The sequence below is a fragment of the Bubalus bubalis genome, chromosome 2 (assembly GCF_019923935.1).
Source record: "Bubalus bubalis isolate 160015118507 breed Murrah chromosome 2, NDDB_SH_1, whole genome shotgun sequence".
NCBI lineage: Eukaryota > Metazoa > Chordata > Mammalia > Artiodactyla > Bovidae > Bubalus > Bubalus bubalis.
In genome coordinates this window covers 115,892,302-115,917,592 of record NC_059158.1, presented here as the reverse complement: position 1 = coordinate 115,917,592, position 25,291 = coordinate 115,892,302, and the positions used below count along the sequence as shown (strand labels likewise).

At 37.8% G+C, this 25,291-nt stretch overlaps 1 protein-coding gene across 1 annotated transcript in view; it reads right to left on the bottom strand.

The window, feature by feature from the left end:
- The window catches only part of NCKAP5 (NCK associated protein 5), a 1,209,945-nt gene extending 1,185,106 nt beyond the window's left edge, over window positions 1-24,839 (bottom strand). Inside the window, exon 1 of the transcript XR_006548346.2 lies at window positions 24,363-24,839. The gene's annotated coding sequence lies outside the window, so the exon portion shown is untranslated. The remainder of the gene's footprint in view (window positions 1-24,362) is intronic.
- Window positions 24,840-25,291: the final 452 nt, after the last annotated feature.

Genomic DNA, 25,291 nt, shown 5'->3' with positions numbered 1-25,291 from the left:
CTAAAAATAAGAGAGACTGGTTCTGTAACTACTGATACAACGAAAACAATTGGAATAGCAGAGGGAAGGGTGATTTCTCCCCTGTTCTGGGTGTGGGCATTTCCAGCATGTTCTTATTGTTAGGGGCTAAGTTGTGTCCAACACTTTGTGACCCCACGGACTATAGCCCACCAGGTTCCTCTGTCCATGGGATTTTCTAGGCAAAAATATTGGAGTGGGTTGCCATTTCCTTCTCCAGAGGATCTTCCCGACCCAGGGACTGAAACTGTGTCTCCTGCACTGGCAGTCAGATTCTTTACCACTGAGTCACTAGGGAAGCCCTTCATTTCCAGCATCCTCCACTTATTTTGGAGGATACTTCACTGTGTGTACTAAGGACTGGATGGAGTGCCCCTTGGCCTCTTGCCCACACAGCAGGACAACACATCCCAGGCTCAACCAGCCACTCATTCCCCTACCTTTTTCTGGATCTAAATCTATTGATATAAAGACTTGAAGACAAAGAAGCTCACTTATAGTGTCTACAGTGGGATTCCGCAACGGCCGTGATGTCCTGGCCCTTTGGCTTGCCCAAGGCAGCCCCTGGCTTCCTGCTTCTGAGTGACTGGACCTGCCTCAGTTCTGGTCTGTTTTCTGGTTCTCCAGGTTTCTGCTGACTCTGACTGTGGCTCTGTAAGCTGCTTTCTGTTGCTGTGACCCAAACTATGACTTTTGCAGCCACCCTAAAGTAAAAAGTAAAGTGAAGTCGCTCAGTCGTGTCCGACTTCTTGCATTCCCATGGACTGCAGCCTACATACGAGGCTCCTCCATCCATAGGGAATCCCTTATTTTTACTGTATTGTTGTCAGCTTTTATCAACTACAAAAAAAAAATAAATAAGTAAAATAAAAATAAGAACTATGCTTATTTATCTTTCCTAGTCCTGGAGCTCTTGATACACATGGCTCCTCAAGGAAGACTGTATTTAACTGAAAAAAAAATTTTTGTTCAATTTCTTTTTTTTTTTTAATTTAATTTTATTTTTAAACTTTACATAACTGTATTAGTTTTGCCAAATATCAAAATGAATCCACCACAGGTATACATGTGTTCCCCATCCTGAACCCTCCTCCCTCCTCCCTCCCCATTCCATCCCTCTGGGTCGTCCCAGTGCACCAGCCCCAAGCATCCAGTATCGTGCATCGAACCTGGACTGGCAACTCATTTCATACATGATATTTTACATGTTTCAATGCCATTCTCCCAAACCTTCCCACCCTCTCCCTCTCCCACAGAGTCCATAAGACTGTTCTATACATCAGTGTCTCTTTTGCTGTCTCGTACACAGGGTTATTGTTACCATCTTTCTAAATTCCATATATATGCATTAGTATACTGTATTGGTGTTTTTCTTTCTGGCTTACTTCACTCTGTATAATAGGCTCCAGTTTCATCCACCTCACTAGAACTGATTCAAATGTATTCTTTTTAATGGCTGAGTAATACTCCATTGTGTATATGTACCACAGCTTTCTTATCCATTCATCTGCTGATGGACATCTAGGTTGCTTCCATGTCCTGGCTATTATAAACAGTGCTGCGATAAACATTGGGGTACTCGTGTCTCTTTCCCTTCTGGTTTTCTCAGTGTGTATGCCCAGCAGTGGGATTGCTGGATCATAAGGCAGTTCTATTTCCAGTTTTTTAAGGAATCTCCACACTGTTCTCCATAGTGGCTGTACAAGTTTGCATTCCCACCAACAGTGCAAGAGGGTTCCCTTTTCTCCACACCCTCTCCAGCATTTATTACTTGTAGACTTTTGGATCGCAGCCATTCTGACTGGTGTGAAATGGTACCTCATAGTGGTTTTGATTTGCATTTCTCTGATAATGAGTGATGTTGAGCATCTTTTCATGTGTTTGTTAGCCATCTGTATGTCTTCTTTGGAGAAATGTCTATTTAGTTCTTTGGCCCATTTTTTGATTGGGTCATTGATTTTTCTGGAGTTGAGCTGTAGGAGTTGCTTGTATATTTTTGAGATTAGTTGTTTGTCAGTTGCTTCATTTGCTATTATCTTCTCCCATTCTGAAGGCTGTCTTTTCACCTTGCTAATAGTTTCCTTTGATGTGCAGAAGCTTTTAAGGTTAATTAGGTCCCATTTGTTTATTTTTGCTTTTATTTCCAATATTCTGGGAGGTGGGTCATAGAGGATCCTGCTGTGATGTATGTCAGAGAGTGTTTTGCCTATGTTCTCCTCTAGGAGTTTTATAGTTTCTGGTCTTACGTTTAGATCTTTAATCCATTTTGAGTTTATTTTTGTGTATGGTGTTAGAAAGTGTTCTAGTTTCATTCTTTTACAAGTGGTTGACCAGAGTTCCCAGCACCACTTGTTAAAGAGATTGTCTTTAATCCATTGTATATTCTTGCCTCCTTTGTCAAAGATAAGGTGTCCATATGTGCGTGGATTTATCTCTGGGCTTTCTATTTTGTTCCATTGATCTATATTTCTGTCTTTGTGCCAGTACCATACTGTCTTGATAACTGTGGCTTTGTAGTAGAGCCTGAAGTCAGGTAGGTTGATTCCTCCAGTTCCATTCTTCTTTCTCAAGATCGCTTTGGCTATTCGAGGTTTTTTGTTTTTCCATACAAATTGTGAAATTATTTGTTCTAGCTCTGTGAAGAATGCTGTTGGTAGCTTGATAGGGATTGCATTGAATCTATAGATTGCTTTGGGTAGTATACTCATTTTCACTATATTGATTCTTCCAATCCATGAACATGGTATATTTCTCCATCTGTTAGTGTCCTCTTTGATTTCTTTCACCAGTGTTTTATAGTTTTCTATATATAGGTCTTTAGATTCTTTAGGTAGATATATTCCTAAGTATTTTATTCTTTCTGTTGCAATGGTGAATGGAATTGTTTCCTTAATTTCTCTTTCTGTTTTCTCATTATTAGTGTATAGGAATGCAAGGGATTTCTGTGTGTTGATTTTATATCCTGCAACTTTACTATAGTCATTGATTAGTTCTAGTAATTTTCTGGTGGAGTCTTTAGGGTTTTCTATGTAGAGGATCATGTCATCTGCAAACAGTGAGAGCTTGACTTCTTCTTTTCCAATTTGGATTCCTTTTCAATTTCTTTTTTGTATGTTTTTATTTTACCATCAGTTGGCATGACATAAATGCCCATTTTGGTATTATTGAAAGAACCCTGCCCTTGGAGCCCAATTAAATTTTTCTTCTTACTTGGAATTCTTCAGGGCTTCAGACAAGTCACTAACCATTCTAAGTCTCAGTTTCCTCTTCTGGAAACAGGGGCAATAATTCTACTTCATTGGACTAGTGTGCAAATTAAATGAGACATTAAATTGGGCAATAATAATCTTTTCAATATTTGGCACTGAAACAATTGGGTATGCACTTTAGAAAAATAAAGTTGATGCCTTCCTACCTCATATTATATACAAAGATTAACTAAAAGTGGATCACAAACAAAAATGTAAGAACTAAAACTATAAAATTATTAGAAGAAATATGGAAGTATATCTTCATGACCTTGGATTAAGCAGTGAATTTTTAGAAATAAAAAAGAACAAGCAAAAAAAGATAAATTGGACTTATCAAAATTAAAAACCTCTGGAGTCTTGAATATGAAAAGTGAGTTCAAAAACTATACACAAATTTATACTGCTGGATACTCCCAGCCCTTGGCTGGGAACTCTATTAACCCACACCTATCTGTTTGGGACTGGAATTTACGCTCCAGCAGTGAACAAATACTACAGCTTCATAATCGAGGCTATGACCCAGAACACTGTCCAGATTCCTGGCTCCCTAGACAGCAGCCAAGCTTCATGGTTCCTGGGCTCCCCAGTTCTGTGTGGCTCTTCTTTAGAGGGGCTCTGACACCCCTGAATCAGCTTTGTCCTTGGTGGGACAGTCCATCCCTTCTGCCAGTCTCTTCTCATTGGCTCCCTCAACCTACTATCTCTTCTGAAAGCCTGGTTCATCAGGATTAGGGGCTCCCCTCACATTGGGGAACTTGCCCTTTCCCCCCAGGGCTGTTACTGCCTGAATGTTTGTGACCCAGATCAGGCCCTGAAGATGCTGCTACCTGAAGGGAAGGCCTGATGTGCAGATGGGCCTCTCAGCTCCCACAGTCTCTGGCCTCCAGGATGAGCTATCCCATCTTTAGGAGTTATTAAGCAAATAAATACCCTGAATATCTCCTGAGGATCACTCCAAGGAAAGAAATCCAAATACCATTCTCTCCCAATCCTGTTGAAATTGCTGGCTTTCTCATGGGCAGGGCAGAAGGTGGTCTAGGGTGAGGGAGAGTTTTGTTTTTCTTATCTTTGGTTTTTTTTATATGGTCTTACTGCCTCAACTTTCATACACCAACCCATAAACAAGATCACTGACTTAAGGTTCCATTGCAGATGAGTGGTGCTAAACTTATCCAGCTCTTACTCTGCCTTGTGTGGTTTAAATAATTTCTTGTCATTTGAAGAATTAAGAAACAAAAACAATCCAGAACAACTGCCTATTTTTTTCAGGGCAATTCCATTCCTTTGAGATGGAAATTTTGAATATTGCACTGGTAAACTGTGAGAATCAGTTCTACTGTTTATCAGTGCCAACAAGATGGCACTTGTCCTTCTCACCTCCTCTTGTTGCTTCTTTAATTCCAATTTCTACTTCTTCCTTTATAGTTTTCTATGGGTATGGAGTATATACAGGATACCCTATCTCTTCCAATTGTATATTTTTGTCATGACATTTCTACTTAAGGAGTTCATTAAAGCATAATACTTATAACACACACACACACACAAAACTTCTGAGGATCAAAGGATACTATCAAAAAATGAAAACACAAGCAATAGAATGGAAGAAGCTATTTGCAAATCAGACATCAGATAAGGGTCCAGTACCAGAATGTACTGGATTTGTTTACAGTGAATGAGAACAATTGGTAATAGCAATTGGTTCCTTTTGTGGGTGGAGAGAAGGATGGACCAGGAGTTTGGGATTAACAGATGCAAACTATTATACACAGAATGAATGAATAACGTTCTACTTATAGCACAGGGAACTTTATTCCATACACTGTAATAATACAAAATTAAAAAGAATCTGAAAAAGTGTGTGTGTGTGTGTGTGTGCACGTGCATTGGCACACGTGTGCATGTGGGTTGCCATTCCCTTCTCCAGGGGATCTTCCTGACCTAGGGATCAAACCCAGGTCTCCTGCATTGCAGGCAGATTCTTTACCATCTGGGGAAGTCCATATATATATACATATATACACACACATATATATAGTATACATCCTGGAGGAGGGCATGGCAATCCACTTCAGTATTCTTGCTTGGAAAATCACATGGACAGACAAGCCTGGCAAGCTACAGTCCATAGGATCACACAGAGTTAAACTTGACTGAAGCAACTTAGCATTCATGCATTCATATAGCATATATATATATATATATACACACACATATATACATTTATTTATGAAACTGAACTACTTTGCTGTACACCAGAAACTAACACAGCATTATAAGCAACTATACTTCAATAAAATAAATTTTAAAAAAACTACATAGTAGTGATAATTGCACAATCTGTGAAGATACTAAAAATCACTGTTATATACTCTAAGTGGCATACATATGATATCTCAATGGAGTTACCAAAAAATTAAATGACACAGTGTACACATAATAGAGTACATATATAAAATGTACACAATGAAACTTTACATACAAAGTATACATGTAATAAGTGTTGAAAATGTAGATTTTTGTAGCTTTAATTTATGATGATTGATGATTGATTGATTAGGCAGAAAGTACTAGAAATAGAATGACTAATGAAAGAGAATTCAGGCTAGATTAGGATAAGAATTCTTTCCACCCAAAACCATTAAACTGATGTCTTTTTTGGTAAGAATCCTGTATATTTCTATCAGGAGCTCTAAGTTGTGTTCATATGTGTTTCATTTGCCATAAGTGTATCCAATACCCCAGGTAGTTCTGTCCTCCTTGACCTTTACCCCTTCAGTCAAAACATGTTTCTGAGGAAGCATTCTCTCTACTTAGGGGTTAGATTCTGACTTGATGTAGCCTCATCTCTCAGCATTTTTCCACATTGTTTACTTATCTTGAATGAATTTACCACAAAATCTATTATTTGATATTCAAATTCTCCATGTAAAGTCAAGAGTTTGTTTGGTTTTGGGTTTTTTGTTATTGTTGTTGTTATTGTCATTATTCATTTGTTTTGCCTGTTTTTTCATACTAGTATAGCCAAGAGGTTAGAAGAGCATATGCCAGAATTGTAAGAGTGAGTGTCTCTGGGTGATGATGGGATTATATGTAATTTTTCATCTTCTTCCACATAATTTGTGACATTTTCCAAATGTTCTATAATGAATCATTATTAAAGACACACTATAAATTAAAAATTACATACTTAAATATTATAAACTAGCCCTAAGATGGTTATCTCCCAAGTGAAGATGGTCCCAAAGATATATCAGAATGTTCACTAAACTAAATGTGTGTGTGAAAAAGAAAGACAGAGTCAGATATGTGTACATTTTGCCTTTGTTGTGGTGCTTCCTGTGGGATTAGGAGGACATTTGTCTTTGCCAATTTCAGATCAAGACTGCAGTCAAATGTTTAATCCAGTCTGCAGATTTAACATGGTGATTTGCATCATTGCTCATATGTCTCTTGAACTTTCCCCTCTTGGTGGGATATTTCCTAGATAAAACCTGAGTGATTTGTATCACCAAGCCACCACCCATACATTTACAGTCTTGGAAAAAGTTCTGGTCTAGGCAATAATTTAAGTCAGAAATATAACTTAATTAATGCACATCTTTCCCAAGCCCTGAGGGTCATTCCTTGGCACTCACATGCAGCAGTGTTTACACGGACTGTTCTGGGGATACAATGGGGAAATCCTTTCAGGAGCAACCTCCTCTTCCAACCTCTTAGATAGAGGCTGAGAAAGAACCAGGATAGGGGAGGCTGGTTTAGGTAAGTGTGAAGAAGATGAAAGCGGGATGCTTTCCTAAATGTGTAAGGACAAATGTCAAGAATCACAGTGATGTAATTAAGACATCAAGGAAACAACTGAATTTGATCAGTAAGAAGTCTCGTAAGACAGAAAATATCCCAGAAATCACAAACTGAGGCAACTCGAAGGGCTTTGATGGCCTTTGGATGTATTGAGTTGGCCAAAAAGTTCATTTGAGTATATCCGTAAATATGGTATAAAGACCCAAATGAACTTTTTGGCCAACCCAATATTTTAGTCAGCCTACACAATATTATTTTTAAATTAATGCTAGCATTTAAAAATGGGATGGTTTGACCTAAAAAGCAGATTTCCAGCTTCTTTTAAATAATTTTTTAAAAATTAAAATACAGAGCTAGCTCTTTTTTGGCAGCAATTACTGGTGTTGTGTAACACCTATATCCTTTAGACATTCACAAGACATGCTCTCCAATTCACTTACTTCCTCATGAATCCCTGCTGTCTCTACCATAATGAAATCCAGTGGTATTTCCATTTATTATCATGATTTTGTTTTTCTTACTCCTGGCAGGCTTACATTGTTTATATCACCTGTAGATCCTTTGCAGATGTTGGGTTTGAGACTCTCCCTACTTTGCTCCTACATCCAAACCCCTTCCCTTGACAACTGCCTTACCACAATCATTCCTCTACTAGGAATTTTCCTTTTCTTTTGCTCACTGCTGCTTTGTTAAAAGACAGATCCAGGTTCAATCCTAGGCATCTTAAACTTCTGGAAGAAGAATAGAATGCTATGGTATAACTGGATTTTGAGTCAGTAAACTCAGACTCAAGTCCCAGTAATAACTGGAACTAACCTGTATTATCAGGAAAATGTAGGTTCAGATCCCAGCTCCTCAGTTTTCTAGTTTGAGATCTTGAGCAATGGTTTTAACCTTTCTGAACCTCGTTTCTTAGCAGTGAATTGTAAATATTTGTCCTTCCTGCTTCACAAGATTGTTGTGAAAATAAAAAATATTTTAAGAAGGTGACAAAACTAAAAGAAGATTCATAAGAATAAATCAATTTAAGATAATTTGATGGGGCATAGGGGTGTAAATTATTAAAGCATTTTAGATGGGTTGGTGAAAAATATATCTTACCCAATTTTCCAAATTCTCTATCTGAAATAGCAAATAGTATAATAATATACTTCAGAATTTGTTTTATATTTATATTTTAGTTAGTTATTGGCCACACCTCCTGTGGCATGTAGGATCTTAGTTCACCGACCAGGGACTAACCCATAACCCTGCAGGTGAAGTGCAGAGTCTTAACCACTGGACAACCAGGGAAGTCCTGTTTCAAGTTTGTTTTTACCATTTACCCAAGTCTTGGATTGTCTACTAAACATGCAGAAATGTTTTGTGTGTATATGACCCTTCTCCTTAATTTTCCAGAAGACTCGCCAGCTAAAAATCTGTCTGCCACAATGCCTACAGTATTCACTATTACAGAAGCTTCTACATACAAACCTTCTACATACAATTTTTTAATTGACTTATGACATATATCTCCTATGTGCAACATTTACTTTTTAATGTGAGTGTTTTATAGGTATAACTATGGCATTCTGATCTGTGACACCTAAAAAAGAGAGACTATAGAGAACCTGGTCACAATACTAATAACTTTTTTTTTTAATTTTATTTTATTTTTAAACTTTACATAATTGTATTAGTTTTGCCAAACATCAAAATGAATCCGCCACAGGTATACATGTGTTCCCCATCCTGAACCCTCCTCCATCCTCCCTCCCCATACCATCCCTCTGGGTCATCCCATTGCACTAGCCCCAAGCATCCAGTATCATGCATCGAACCTGGACTGGCAACTTGTTTCATACATGATATTTTACATGTTTCAATGCCATTCTCCCAAATCTTCCCACCCTCTCCCTCTCCCACAGAGTCCATAAGACTGTTCTATACATCAGTGTCTCTTTTGCTGTCTCGTACACAGGGTTGTTGTTACCATCTTGTTTTTAAAACTTTTTTCAAATATGAAATTAATAGATATTTATTACAAATAATTTGGTTATGGCTATAATTCTTTTTGTATTTATTGTAGATTACCTGTTAACATTTGATACATTTCCTTCCAGTCTTTCTTCTCTGAGGTTATTTTTTCTTTAGCATCATTTAATTGACTACATTTTCAAAATTCCTGTTTTAACTTTCTATATAATATATCATCTTATGGGTGTAACATTTTATTTCTTTGATTACAACGGTGAGGATGCATTTTACTGATTATGGTATTAATATATGTGAATTGAAAACAAACTCAGCAAAACAAAAATGTACAAATAAGTAAACTATCATTTTAGTGGAAGTACTTTCAAATTTTGTTTGTATGCAGACACATACATGTGAATAAAAACATTTTCTAGAAATGACTTTATAATACACACTTTTAGCCTACATTTTTCACTTACTGTTAATATCTCATAGGCATCATTCCTATCTACTAGATCTATACCAGTATTTAATGGCTGTATAGTGTCCCACTCTGTGGTTGTACTACAATTTATTTAACAACCACCTACCAATGGACTTTGGATTATTCGGTTTTCACTAGCATAAATGTTACTGTAATAAATATCCTATACATACTCTTTATAGACTTTGATTATTTAAAATCATACTCTTAGCTGGGGGGGTCACACAGAGTCAGGACATGACTGGAGCAACGCAGCAGCAGCAGCAGCAGTAGTGCATTGCTGAGTCAAAAATTATCCTTTCTCCCAGCCAAACTGCCCCCTTAGTCATCCCAATTACATTCCCACTGAGAGTAAATGAGAATACCCGATTTCTACTTTTTCACCAACGAGGATGGTTTAATCACTGCTAATAATAGGTAACATAATAATACCTCATTATTTTCATTTATATCCTGTTAATTTGTAATGAGGCTGAACATCTGTTCAAATGCTTCTTGGCAATTTATATTGCTCCTTGGAAAATTGCATTTCATTTCCTTTAACAATTTTCTATTGGGATAGTGATCTTTTCTTATTGATTTGTAAGAGCTCTCTCTAGTCCGTAATTTATTTGACAGCTCTCCTGTTAATGGGTAGTTGTTTTCTTCATTTTAGCATTAATATAGTAATGAATAATTTTGTAAGCTGATGTTTATATATCACACATTATCTCTTTTGAATAGATTAAATTAGAATAGATTAAAATACTTTAACATACATTGTTAAAATGCTTTCCATAAAAGCCACACCAATTTACACTTCAGCTATCAGATTATGAGATCACCTACTTCATAGCAACCCATTTTATATCCAGTCATAGTAATAAAACAGGATGCAGAGAGAGAAAGACATAAAGAGCATAGCATATAAGTCACAGAGGGAGAAGACAGTCAATCCTGCTATGGAATTTCTAGAAGCCAGGGCAGAAGAGGATTGCAATGCCTTGGTAGAATCAACATGGAGAGGTATGTATGAAATCTTTATCTCTTGTAAAGATTTCCCCAAAACAAGCTCTTTCATGGTTCCTTGAAAATGGGTGACTGCTGCTAATTTAAAACTAAAAGCCTAATTAACTCATTTAACTTCTTATTTTCCTATATTCCACTAAGTTCAATTACTTATTGTACAAAATTACCTGCTTCTCTCAGAAAAGCTAAATCCCAGTGAAATCAAGGAAAAAGAACACTGCCGGCCATTTCCTGGTGATAATGTAAAAACAGTGACTCCTAAGACGAGGCTTGGGTGACAAGATGTAGTCATAGCCCTGCATTTTGTCAATCAAAGGACAGAAGAGTGCTTCAGACAGCAGCTTAAGCCTTTGAAAACATGCAAATTTTACTCATTCAGTAAGTAAACAAACAAAAAACTTTGCAAACCCAAGGTTTCAAACTCAAATCAATTCTATTTCAAAGAAACAAAAACTAAGCAATTTCTTGATTCTAAGATCTTTTCCCATGAACTCCAATCACATACCCTATCATAAATTACAGCATGTGGAGGAATGGCAGTGGCAGAAAGAACACAAGCAGGACGGTAATGTCTAGTGCAGAGAGCTGATAACGAGTGCCTAATTAATGGTTCTGAAGTGCTTTCAAGGTATAAAATCCTATAATAATATTAAATAGCACCATCATCATCCAGTTAAGGCCATTAACAGCCTGTTTTTCTTCTTTCAAACATAGGTGATCACACAAAAACAACCCTAACAAACTAAAGCCAGTTATACATACATCTTTAGTTTTAAATGGAGAAGGCAATGGCACCCCACTCCAGTACTCTTGCCTGGAAAATCTCATGGACGGAGGAGACTGGTATTTATATAAAAGCAGTTATATGTATTAAAAGCTAGTTATATGTTTTTCCATATATGATTCAGCTGATTTTGGTTATTCTTCCCAACTGCTGCTAGTTATGGATCATATCATAATCACCATTTTCTAATCAATAGAATCAAGCTTGCCATGTGATTGAAACTCTATTGTAAAAATGCTGTTATATTTGTCATTTGTTTTTAGCAAACAATTCAAGTCTAATTTTTTTAGACCACACCAAGGAGCTTGTGGGATCTTAGTTCCCTGACAAAGGATCATACCTGCACCCACTTCCCTTCCCTTCCACCAAGGAAGTCTCTCAAGTCTGATTATTAATGATACTGCTCTTTTGTGTCTCTTTCCATTTGGTTCTTAGTCTTTATTTATTCTCCCCTTATGAAATCTTACTCCCTCCTGGGATTTTTTTTATAATTTTTATGACTTCTAAATCATTTTATTAACTCAGGCCTCTTTTCCAAGCTACACGCATATGCTTCCTAATGCTAATTGGCCAATTTCACCAGAGGTCCCTTAGATAGCTCAGCCTCTCATACTCAAAGACCAGCTGGCAAGACTCCTCCACTCCCATTAAAACTGCTTGTTTTTTTTGGACTCTGTGGGAGAAGGAGAGGGGGATGATTTGGGAGAATGGCATTAAAACATGTATAATATCATATAAGAAACAAATCGCCAGTCCAGGTTCGATGCAGGATACAGGAAGCTTGGGGCTGGTGCACTGGGATGACCCAGAGGGATGGTATGGGGAAGGAAGTGGGAGGGGGGTTCAGGATGGGGAACAAGTGTACACCCGTGGCGGATTCATGTTGATGTATGGCAAAACCAATACAATATTGTAAAGTAAAAAAAACAGAGAGAGAGAGAGAGAGAGAAATTTAAAAAATAAAAAAATCAGTGACTAGCAAAAAAAAAAAAAAAACTGCTTGTTTTTCCTCTTAGGTAACGATGTCACCAGCCTGAGTCACTCATGCGCTAAAGGTCAGCTGGCCTCTCTCTTTTCTCTCCTCCTTCCTTTCCCTTCCACATTCATTTCTGCTGATCCAGGTTTTAGAATCTCTGTTTTATCTGTAACACTCTCTCCATATTTAGGACGTTGGTTTAAGTACTCCCCAGTGTCTGGTAGAATCTACAGTTGCAATCCCCAGACACTTTTTATTCACACATGGACAAGTTTGCCAGCAGGTTGTTTCAGAAATGATAATATAATTACATTACTGTTCTTCTTAAAGTTTTTACTGACTTCCCATAGCCAATAGTACAAGGCTGTTTTTGGACAAAGGTATACTTTTCAAAGTAGGAGAATAGAAATATTTAAGATGGTGTTTGCTTGATTTATAATTTTAAAATATTTAACTTATGGTATGTGAACCTCTATTTGTACTCTTGTCTTATGCTCAAAAATTAGAAAGGTGGACTTGACTCTGAGGTGTCCAACTACTCTGGTTTCTCCCCTTGTCTCTATAGATTTGCCTATTTTGAACATTTCATATAATAGAATATATATATTCAAAATGTGGCCTTTTATGTCTTCTCCCATTAGCATAATATTTCCAAGATTCATCCATATTTTAGCAGGTATCAATATTTAATTCCTTTATATGACTTGATAGTATGGATATATCACATACTTTTTGTTAATTATGCATAATACTGCTAAGAACATTTGTGTACAAGTTTTTGTATGGACATACATTTACGATTCTCTTGGGTATATACTTAAGAGAGGAATTTCTGGATCATACGGGAACTCTATGTTTAGCATTTTGACAATTGTCAAATCTTATCTAAAATGGCTATACCATTTTACATTCCTACCAGCAATACATGAGAGTTCTCATTTCTCTACATCTTTGCCAGCATTTGTTATTCTTCATCTTTCTCATTATAGTCATTGTAATAGGGGAAAAGTGGTATTTCTTCTGCTTTTGATTTGCATTAGTTGATTTGCAATAACTAATGATCTCAAACCCTTTTTCACGTGCTTACTGGCAATTTGTACATATTGTTAGAAGAAAATTACTCTGAATCCTCTACCCATTTTTTAAAAGAATTATTTTTCTGGTTGAATATGCCATTGTATGGGATACAAGTCCCTTATTAAATTTATGATTTGCAAATATTTTCTTCCTTTGGGTGGGCTATCTTTTCACTTTCTTAAATGATGTCCTTTGAAGTACAAAAGATTTAATGTTGATAAAGTCTATTTTTCCTTTTGTCACTCTTGCTTTCCGTGTTATATCTGAGAAAACTTTACCTCATCCAAAATCATGAAAATTTACTCCTATGTTTTCTTCCAAGAGTTTTATAGTTTTAGTTCTTATATTTAGCTCTGTGATTCATTTTAAATTAATATTTGCTTGACTTGTGAGTTAGAGTTCCAAATTTATTCTTTTATATGTGGACATCCACCTTTCCCAGCATCATCTGTTAAAAAGATTATTCTTTCTCCCCATTGAATTGTCTTGGCACCACTGTAAAAAAATCAATTGGCCATAAATGTAAGGGTTTATTTCTGAACTCTCAATGTAATTTCATTGATCTCTCTATATATAGGTTTATACTAATAACATACTTTTTTTTTCCTTAGTACTTATGCTTTGCAGTAACTTGAAATCAAGAACTGTCAGTTACAACTTTGGTCTAAAGATTGTTTTGACTTCCTTGGTAATTTTCATTTTTTTAAGATTTATTTATTAATTTTTGGTTGTGCTGGGTCTTCATTGCTGCATGCATCTTTCTCTATTTGTGGCTAGCAGGGGCTACTCTTTATTGTGATGCGCAGACTTCTCACTGCAGTGGCTTCTCTTGTGGCAGGACACAGCTGTCGGCATGTGGCTTCCGTGGTTGCAGTGCAGGGGCTCAGTGATTGTGGTTCATAGGTTCTAGAGCAGTAGTCGAGGTGCATGGAGCTTACTTGCTCTGCATATGGGAATTTCCCAGACCAGGGATCAAACCAGATTGGCAGGCAGAGTCTCAACTATGAGACCACCAGGGAAGCCCCAGGTAATTTCCATTTTACAAATCTTACTATCAGCTTGTCATTTCTGAAAAAAAAGGCAGCTTAGATTTTGATAACAATTATGTTCTATTTCTAGATAAATATGGGGAGTATTGTCATCTTAAAAATATTAAGTCACTCAAGGTATGTACATGGGCTATCTTTCCATTTATTTTGGCCTTCTTTAATTTCATTAGCAATACTTAGTATTACAAGTATTACAAGTCCTACATTTCTGTTAAAATTCTTTCTAAACATTTTCTTTCTGATGCTATTATAAATTGAATTGCTTTTTTAAATTTCATTTTTCAATTGCTCACTGCTATTGTATAGACATGCAATCGATTTTTGTATATTGTCCTGTACTCTGTAGCATTAATTTGTTTATTAATTCTTTTTTTTTTCTAATTTTATTTTATTTTTAAACTTTACATAACTGTATTAGTTTTGCCAAATATCAAAATGAATCCGCCACATTTTAAATGGATTATTTAGGATTTTATACACACAAAATTATGTCATCAGCAAATAAACACAGATTTCCTTCTTTATTCCAATCTGGGTGCCTTTGGATTTATTTTTCTTATCTAATTTCTCTGGATAGAACTACAGTACAATATTGAATAGAAATATGATAGAAGAATTTTATCTTTTCTTGATTGTAGGGAGGAAGGTCTTTTACTATTAAGTATAATATTCAGTTCAGTCACTCAGTCATGTCCAACTCTTTGCAATCCCATGAACCGCAGCACGCCAGGCCTCCCTGTCCATCACCAATTCCCAGAGTCCACCCAAACCCATGTCCATTGAGTCGGTGATGCCATCCAACCATCTCATCCTCTGTCATCCCCTTCTCCTCCTGCCCTCAATCTTTCCCAGCATCAGGGTCTTTTCCAATGAGTCAGTTCTTCCAATCAGGTGGCCAAATTATTGAAATTTCAGCTTCAACATAAGTCCTTCCAATGGAAACCCAGGACTAATTTCCTTTAGGATGGACTGGTTGGATCTCCTTGCAGTCCAAGGGACTCTCAAGAGTCTTCTCCAACACCACAGTTCAAAAGCATCAATACTTTGGTGCTCAGCTTTCTTTATAGTCCAACTCTCACATCCATACATGACCACTGGAGAAACAATAGCCTTGACTAAATGGACCTTTGTTGACAAAGTAATGTCTCTGCTTTTTAATATGCTGTCTAGGTTGGTCATAACGTTCCTTCCAAGGAATAAGAGTCTTTTAATTTCATGGCTGCAATCACCATCTGCAGTGATTTTGGAGCCCAGAAAAATAAAGTCAGCCACTGTTTCCACTGTTTCCCCATCTACTTCCCATGAAATGATGGGACCGGATGCCATGATTTAGTGTTCTGAATGTTGAGCTTTACACCAACTTTTTCACTCTCCTCTTTCACTTTCATCAAGAGGCTTTTTAGTTCTTTTTCACTTTCTGCCATAAGGGTGGTGTCATCTGCATATCTGAGGTTATTGATATTTCTCCCGGCAATCTTGATTACAGCTTGTGCTTCTTCCAGCCCAGCATTTCTCATGATGTACTCTGCATATACATTAAATAAGCAGGGTGACAATAAACAGCCTTGACATACTCCTTTTCCTATTTGGAACCAGTCTGTTGTTCCATGTCCAGTTCTAACTGTGGTTTCCTGACCTGCATACAGGTTTCTCAAGAGGCAGGTCAGGTGGTCTGGTATTCCCATCTCTTTCAGGATTTTCCAGTTTATTGTGATCCACACAGTCAAAGGCTTTGGCACAGTCAATAAGGCATAAATAGATGTTTTTCTGGAACACTCTTGCTTTTTCCATGATCCAGCGGATGGTGGCAATTTGATCTCTGGTTCCTCTGCCTTTTCTAAAACCAGCTTGAACATCAGGAAGTTCATGGTTCATGTATTGCTGAAGCCTGGCTTGGAGAATTTTAAGAATCACTTTACTAGCGTGTGAGATGAGTGCAATTGTGTGGTAATTTGAGCATTCTTTGGTATTGCCTTTCTTTGGGATATAATATTAGCTGTAAGATTTTTGTAGGTGCCCTTTATCAGGTTGAGACAGTTCTATTTCTAGTTTGTTGAAACTTTTACCATTAAAAAGTGTTGGCTATTGTCATGTGCTTTTTATATATCTATTGAAATAATCATGTTTTTTTCCCTTTATTTCATTAATATGTTGTTGTGTTACATTGATTTTTTTCATATGCATCACCAGTCTTTCATTCCTGTAATAAATCTTACTTAGTCATGGAGTATGATCCTTTTTATATGTTGCTTAATTTGGTTTGCTAGTATTTTGTTGGCAATTATAGTGTCCACATTAATAAGACATATCAGGCTATAGTTATTGTTTCTTATTTCCCCAGTAACAGGGCAATAATACCCTCTTCATAGACTGAGCTGGAAAGTGTTTCTGTTTTATTTTTTGGAAGCATTTGTGAAAAATTAGTGTTAATTCTTCTTTTTGCTAGAATACAACAGGTAGCTACCTGGCCTAGGCTCTTCTTTGTGGTAAGTCTGTTGATAACTAATTCAATATTTTTATTGTTAAAAGTCTGTTCAGATTTTGTTTTTTGAGTCAGTTCCAGTATTTTGTGTCTAGGAATTTTTCTATTTTATCTAGATTATCTAATATATTAGTCTAGTTGAATTAATATCTAGTTTATTTCAACATTGTACAAAAACTTCACTTTTATAGAGCCTGTCTCCTTTGTCCTCTTATTGTAATACACATATTTATATATTATAAGCTCATCAATATAGTTTTATGCTTATAGCTTGCACATGTCTTTTAAATCAAGCAGGAGGAAAAGAAAGGAAGTATAAACAAAAAATACATGTAAACTGCCTTTTATATTTTAGCAGTGCTCTTTATTTTTTGGTGCAAATTCAAGTTACTGTCTAGTTCCTTTCATTTCAGTCTGAAGGACTTCCTTTAGTAATTTAAGGAAGGAAAGGTCTGTCAGTGATAGATTCTCTCAGATTTTTAACCTGGTAATATCTTGTGTGTGTGTCACTTGTGTCTGACTCTGACCCCATGGACTGTAGCCCACCAGGTTCCTCTGTCTAGAGGATTCCTCAGGCAAGAGTACTGGAATGGGTTGCCATTTCCTTCTCCAGGTGATGTCTTAATTTATCCTTATTTTTAAAGAACGGTTTTGCTGGATATAGAATTCAAAGTTGACAGTCATTTTTTTTTCAGTACTTTATATTATTCCACTGCTTTTTGGCCTCCATGGTTTCTGATGAGAAACTACCTATTAATATAAATGAGACTCCCTTATACATAACATGATGATTTTCTCTTGCTGCTTTCAAGATTCTCATATTTTACAATTTGACTATAATTTGTTTCAAAGTGAACCTCTTTGAATCTATTCTACTTGAAATTCATTGAGATTCTTGAATATATAGATTCCCATGTTCCATCAAATATGGAAAGTTTTCAGCCATTTTGTCTTCAAATAGTCTTTCTGTCCCTTTCTGCTTCTCCTTTCTTTCTCAGATTCTCATTATGTGTATATTGGTATACTTGATACTGTCTCATCAAAGTTCTGCTAATTTTTCTCCTTTTTCTCCTTTCTCTTTTCACATTGAATAATCTCATTTGTTCAGTTCAGTTCAGTCGCTCAGTCGTGTCCAACTCTTTGAGACCCCATGGACTGCAGCACGCCAGGCTTCCCTGTCCATCACCAACTCCCTGTCCATCACCAACATGAGTTTACCCAAACTCATGTCCATTGAATCAGAGATGCCATCCAACCATCTCATCCTCTGTCATCCCCTTCTCCTTCTGCCCTCAATCGTTCCCAGCATCAGAGTCTTTTCCAATGAGTCAGCTCTTCACATCAGGTGGCCAAAGTAGTGGAGTTTCAGCTTCAACATCAGTCCTTCCAAAGAACACCCAGGACTGATCTCCTTTAGGATGGACTGGTTGGATCTCCTTGCAGTCCAAGGGACTCTCAAGAGTCTTCTCCAACACCACAGTTCAAAGCATCAATTCTTCGGCACTCAGCTTTCTTTATAGTCCAACTTTCACATCCATACATGACTACTGGAAAAACCATAGACTTGACTAATGGACCTTTGTTGACAAAGTAATGTCTCTGCATTTTAATATGCTCTCTAGGTTGGTCATAACTTTTCTTCCAAGGAGCAAGCATCTTTTAATTTCATGGCTGCAATCACCATCTGCAGTGATTTTGGAGCCCAGAAAAATTAAGTCAGCCACTGTTTCCACTGTTTCCCCATCTATTTGCCATAAAGTGTTGGGACCGGATGCAGTGATCTTAGTTTTCTGAATGTTAAGCTTTAAGCCAACTTTTTCACTCTCTTTCACTTTCATCAAGAGGCTCTTTAGTTCTTCACTTTCTGCCATAAGGGTGGTGTCATCTGCATATCTGAGGTTATTGATATTTCTCCCAGCAGTCTTGATTCCAGCTTGTGCTTCCTCCAGCCCAGCATTTGTCATTATGTACTCTGCATTTGACCTATCTTCAAATTTTCTTATTCTTTCTTCTGTCTATTTAAACCTGCTGTTGAACCCAATAGTGATTTTTTTTTTTAGTTATTGTACGTTTCAGCTCTCAAATTTATATTTGGCTGTGTTTTACAAATTTTATCCCTTTATTGATATTCTCTGGTGATATATTGTTCTCATTATTTTCCTTTATTCCTTTAGACATGATTTCTTTTAGTTCTGTGAACATTTTTGGGAAAAGGCAATGGCACCCCACTCCAATACTGTTGCCTGGAAAATCCCATGAATGAAGGAGCCTGGTAGGCTGCAGTCCATGGGGTCGCTAAGAGTCAGACACGACTGAGCAACTTCACTTTCACTCTCCACTTTCATGCATTGGAGAAGGAAATGGCAACCCACTCCAGTGTTCTTGCCTGGAGAATCCCATGGACGGAGAAGCCTGCTAGGCTGCAGTCCATGGGGTCACACAGAGTCGTACATGACTGAAGCGACTTAGCAGCAGTGAATATTTTTATGGTCACTGATTTAAAGTCTTGCTCTAGTAAGTCCAATATCTGGGCTTCCTCAAAGATTATTTCTATTGACTGCCTTTTCTTCCTTGTGAATAGAACACACTTTCCAGTTTCTTTGCATGTCTCATTATTTTTTTTGAAAACTGGACATTTAAAATAATATAAAACATCAATTCTTGAAATCATATCACTCCCCCAACTATGGTTTGTTGTTTCAGTTTTTTGTTGCTGTAATTATTCTTCCTATTTGTTTAGTGACTTTCCTAACCATAGAGTCTGCTTTCTTTGTCATGTGTGGTTAGCTTAGTGGCCAGCTAATGGCTGAAAACTTCTTTTAAAATAATAATAATAATGCCGTCAGCCAGTAAGTTCCAGGCTTTGCTGAGGGGATTTCTGTGCATAGAGGGCACATCTTCAATTTGCCAGCTGTTTACAATTCTTAATTTTCACTCCTTGCTTGTGCAGAGGTTCAATGTCAGTAATAGGTGAGCGACTGGGGCTTTCTCAGGTCTTTCCTGAGAAAATGCATACCTCTATGCATGTGCATGCCTTTTACATATCCAGGAATATGTGAGCTTTTGAAAGTTCCAATAGAAATCTCATTCCACAACACTGAAAAAGACCTAAAATTGTTTATTCTATGGGGCTGGAAGTTTGTACAATTACAAGAGAAATAACCCACCTTCTAGGATTTTTGACCTAAGTGCAACTTTTCGTATCTTGATCACTACTTATTTAGTTCTCTCCTACCTACTTTTATATCATCATCTATAGACCCACAGATTCATTGCTGATAGTCGGCATGAATATGATAACCAGAAACCTGTATTGATATTTCAGTCCTGATGACTGGATTTACCTTGCTAAGGCACAAAGTAGATAATGCAGTAAATTAACCAATCACTAGGATGGAAACAAAACTAGGGAGTCTTAAGTGAAGACAGAGCAACCACAAAGATAAATTATATGGAGTGTTATAACTAGAGGTGAAGGGTATAAACTTAGGTTTCAAAAGTCATGGGATAAAATCTGACTGTACCACTAGCCCCTGGGTCAGGAAGATCCCCTGGAGAAGGAAATGGCAACTCACTCCAGTACTCTTGCCTGGAAAATCCCACGGACAGAGGAGCCTAGTAGGCTACAGTCCATAGGGTAGCAAAGAGTTGGACACGACTGAGCGACTTGTCAAAATGTACCACTCGCCAGCTCTGTGACTTGAGAAGATACTCTTCTACTCAAAACCTCTGCTTTCTTTGTAAGTGGAAATAATGTCACTTCATCAAGATATTTTGCAGATTAAATGAGCTAATTATATATATATATATAAATATATATATATTAGTGTGCTGTGTTACTCAGCAAATGATATTATTAAATATCCTCATTGAATATCCTCAAAAAATGATAATAGGTAGTAACTAGAATAATCCAAGTCCTAAGATTAACTACAGCTACATAAATATATTTCAGCTTTAAAAAACAAGGTATGTTTCAAAAATGAGACTGTCACCTATAGGTAATCTTGCATCTCCCATAGAGACATTTCCCATGCTATCCTCCTATATAAATCATGGACTTCTGGGGAGCATGCCATTCACATGCATTCTTACTATCAACATTCACTGGGCACATATCAGGCATTAATTTAGCACTGGTGAAGGGTGATGAATGAGCAGATGGGTCCCTACCATCATAGAGATGAAATTCCAACAGGGGATGAAGGCAGGTTCTGGTGATTCTATTACAGCATTAAAGACTAAAAAACCTAATATGACATTTCCCTGATGCTCTCACAGCTCAAATTCTGCAGTGATCCAGATTTTACCTCCCATTCAGTGGGATTTGAAAATCAGAGTGAAGATCATGTGGTAGATGCTATATTTCTGCTGTTCCTGCCAGAGGTTTGGGGTATTCTGAAATCTGTTTAGAAAAGATCCCAGTATCCTGTCCATAGGTTTATGTGTTTTCAAGAAACAGAGTTGCTCATTTTGGTGGAAGAGGCAATGTGATCCTGAAGCTGGCAATGGTGGCATCAGCTTCCCGAATCCTAGCTTTGTATCGTGACAGAGATATAATGGTAAATTTTGTTCTGTTGTTCTGAGCATTATCTCAGAAGCTCTGTTGGCTCCCCAGCACCTGCAAGATTTCACATGCCATCTAAAACAAATATGAAATCCATTTCTGCTTGAACCAGCTGAAATGGGTCATTACTGAATCCAGACCAATGGAAGGAAACAAATAATAGGAACATAAACAACACAAGCATTGATTGTAATATACAAAATAAAGACAGAGTGATGTAAGGTGAGGAAAGATTTTTCAGATAGAGTGGTCAAAAGGTCTTCTTGATGAAATGAACCAAAGCAGACCCCTCATACAAAGAAAAAGCTAAGGCAAGATTTAGACAGTTCCAGGACCAGCAAATAGTCATGACACAGGCCTAAATGTGGAAAAGAGTTTATTGCATCCAGTCTTCAGAAAGAAGAGTAGTATGATTACAGATTTGGGGCAAATGTCACAAGACAAAACTCGAAAATTTAGCAGGGATTACAGCTTCTCAAAGTGTGGTCCCAGGACTGGTACTGGTCTGCAAACTGTTTGCTTAGGATACATGATAGGGAATTCCCTAATGGTCCAGTGGTTAGGATGCCAAGCTTTTGCTGCTGAGGGCCCAGGTTTCATTCCTGATTGGGAAACTAAGATACCACAAGCCACTTGGCCAAATAAATAAATTAATTAAAATAAAGGATCCATGATAAGTACAAAATTTAAGAGTAGAAGTTTAGAAATATTGTAGCAATTTGGTATTGCCACAACATTGGAGCAACATTTTGCCACACTAAATAAAATTATTTCCAGTTCAAAACAGACTGGAAATTAAAAACAAAACTGATCTATGAGATAGTTTAAGAAGCATTGTCCTCCATTTCCAATCTCTCAAACTTTTTCTGTAAAGAGCCAGGCACTAACTGTTTTAGGCCTTGTGGGGTCATAGGGTCTCTGTTGCAATTATTCAATTCTGTTATGATAGCACAAAAGCAGTTGTGGACCATATATCAGCAAAGGGGTTTGGTTGGGTCTAATAAAAATTTATCTGTAAAAAAAAGTCATGGTGATCAGATTTAGTCTGTGATGCCTAGGTTTGTCAACCCTATTCTAGGCCACAGGAAGAGACTGGGCTTGACTCTAAAATCAACAAAACCCATTTAATAAAGGATTCCCTCACCCTTGCCCCTTTCTCATCACTGTCTACATGTATGTGTGTAAAGTCTTTACATCATTGACTCTAAATAAGAAAGGACTTTGAAGCTCCTCTCACTTCAATTCACTGTTCTTCTCATAGCAACCATGACAGATGGAGCCTCTGCTTACAGAACTGGTGTCTACAGGCAGGATCCATCTGACTCTTACCTGCATCCCCAAGAAATGATGATGACACCATTGACCTTGCCTTAGCCTGGTGAGCAACCGACAGACCCAAGAGGCCACAGCCTTCCATTCTCCAAGGCCTCACAGTAAGTTTCCATTTCATCTGAGTTCTGAAATCACCTCCAGGGCCCAAGATTTTGAGGTATACCATGCCATTCTTCTTTTGTACATAGTTACATTTCTGTCCACAGGTACTCTTGTGAGCACTGTCCACCACTGGCTCACTTTTTGTCTGAGATGGTTGTATGGGACAAGCAGCCGCCACACGTGTAGCCATGTTTACCTCTGGACTCCAACACTGTCATGAGCAGAAAGGCCTTCTGCATTTGCATGCCTCCATTCACACAGCACCCACTTCATAAACCCAACCCAACACCCATACAGTAGGTCACCTTATATTCTCCACACACAGAACATAGACCACTGTGTGTGTGAGAACATGCACTCCAACAGCAGGTCTCTCACATGGAGGGCAGAGCTGAAGCAGCCCTTTCTGAAATCTCTTTTATTTAAGATTTCTTTCATTGACCCATAACAAATTTAATAGCTAAAACTTTGCTCTTGCAAGTTTCCTTAAAATATTCCTTCTGAGCCTACCACCGTTTATCTTGGCAGCAGGTAGCTTGAAGAGTTTTGGAAAGTCTCAGCTTGGCATAGCCTCAGAGCTACTGGCACATTAAAGATTAATAAAGAGCATTGAACTGAGTTCAGGACACGGCAACGTGATCCTTCACCATGAAATGTGCAAGATTCTTTGTTTGCAACGAACAAAACCAAAGCCAAAAAGGGCCAACTGTGACAAGCTAGGATCGGAAACAATCGGGAACTTTGTGTGTCTTTCATTGGTCAATTGATAGATAGCAATCAATACCCGCTCAGCCCTACTCTTCCTAAACATTCTCAGGAATTTAAGATGGGCCTGGGAGTCCAACCCCCAGAGCCGGGTATTTACTGAGCTTGCAGAACCATAGAGCTAGTGCAACCGCAGCTGCCCTCTTCCAGCATAAGAGTGATTCAGAACAAATTCCCAAGTTATCAGCTTCTCCAAGGAAAGTTGAGATAAAGCAAGGCATTTCCAAACATTTGGGATTTGCTTGAGTAAGACAGAACACTTGTGTCTGATTGAATATTAACCCAGAAGGAAAAATACACTTTCTGCATGCATAGGCAAGGGGCTGGTGGCAGAATGCACAAGACATTGATGATGAAAATCGAAACAAGCACGTACAGCATACCTATTGGTTCAAAGGAGGAATGTGTTTGTAATCAACCTCAGGACATTTGGACACAGGCAGCAAGTACTGGGATAGATCGACAGAAAATGTATCCTGAATTCTGGAAAAGCACTGGTGGACTCCACGTGTGTGCTGGGTGATGTCCTGTGTCTATTTACACCTTGCAATCCCCTCAAGCCCTCCAGAAAAATCACAGGCAAACCTTATGCTCTGCAATTCAGAGGTCTGAAGCAGAGCACTTACTTAGCATGTTGGAAGCTCTCACCTCCACACCAACAGAAACATTAAAGACAAAAGAGAGAGAAAAGAAAATTCTGACCTTACCGAAAAGGCATAGCAGGGACGGTGAATATGTTCACTTTAGCCCACTCAGCGCTTTCTCTTGCATTCGGTCAGTGTTCTAAAGCTATTGAGGAGAGTTCCTGGGGTTTTCGGATCTTCCTTCAAGAGTTTTAATCACTGGCTTCCCCAGACCGGGTTTAACAAACACCGCTGTGTTCTGTCAATATTTGTATGCAGCACCGCATTGGGCAACCAGCCAACACAGAGTTTCAAGAGGCAAGGGGAGAAGACTGACACCCTAACAAACATGCTTCCCTCTTTTGTGTCTTTTAAGGTGGTGCTCAAAGTGTCATCTTTGATGATGACAGCAACTAAAAATACCCTCTTTGGGGGACTTTCTCCATTGCCCCCAAACCCCTGGCTGGGCTGCCCGAACTGGGTTCCACAAAGTTTGTTTTCTGTGTCTCTGCCCTGAAGTTCTCCACACAATCACCCGGCTTCCCTCTCCACCAGCTGCACTTTAAATGTATTTTAATTGGCTGGAATGTCGAAAGAATCCATTTGGCAGTCGTTTACATGTGAAGCACGCCCAGGGCAGCTGAAAGAGGCCCCAGAAGCAGCCGATTACTTCATCAAAAGCTGCAGTTTGAATACCATTGACTCCTACATAACTACAGTGAACTCAATTCGACAGGCAAGTAGGAGTAATTAATAATTTGCTGAGAAAAATTCTTCATTCATCTAAAAGCCAAAAATGCAAAGGAAAAAATAAATCCCTGCAGACACAACCATTCTTATGAAAGACTTGATTGATAGTCCCCAGTTCTACTCTCCACAAACATTGACTTTGTATAGCATTACAGGAGGGGGCATGGTGAATAATTTGGTTTGCCTGAGAAGTTAATTTAAGTAATTTTCCTTTTGAATGATCCCCTGAGATACGTTGTTCTGTTACCTCTTTACACATTAGC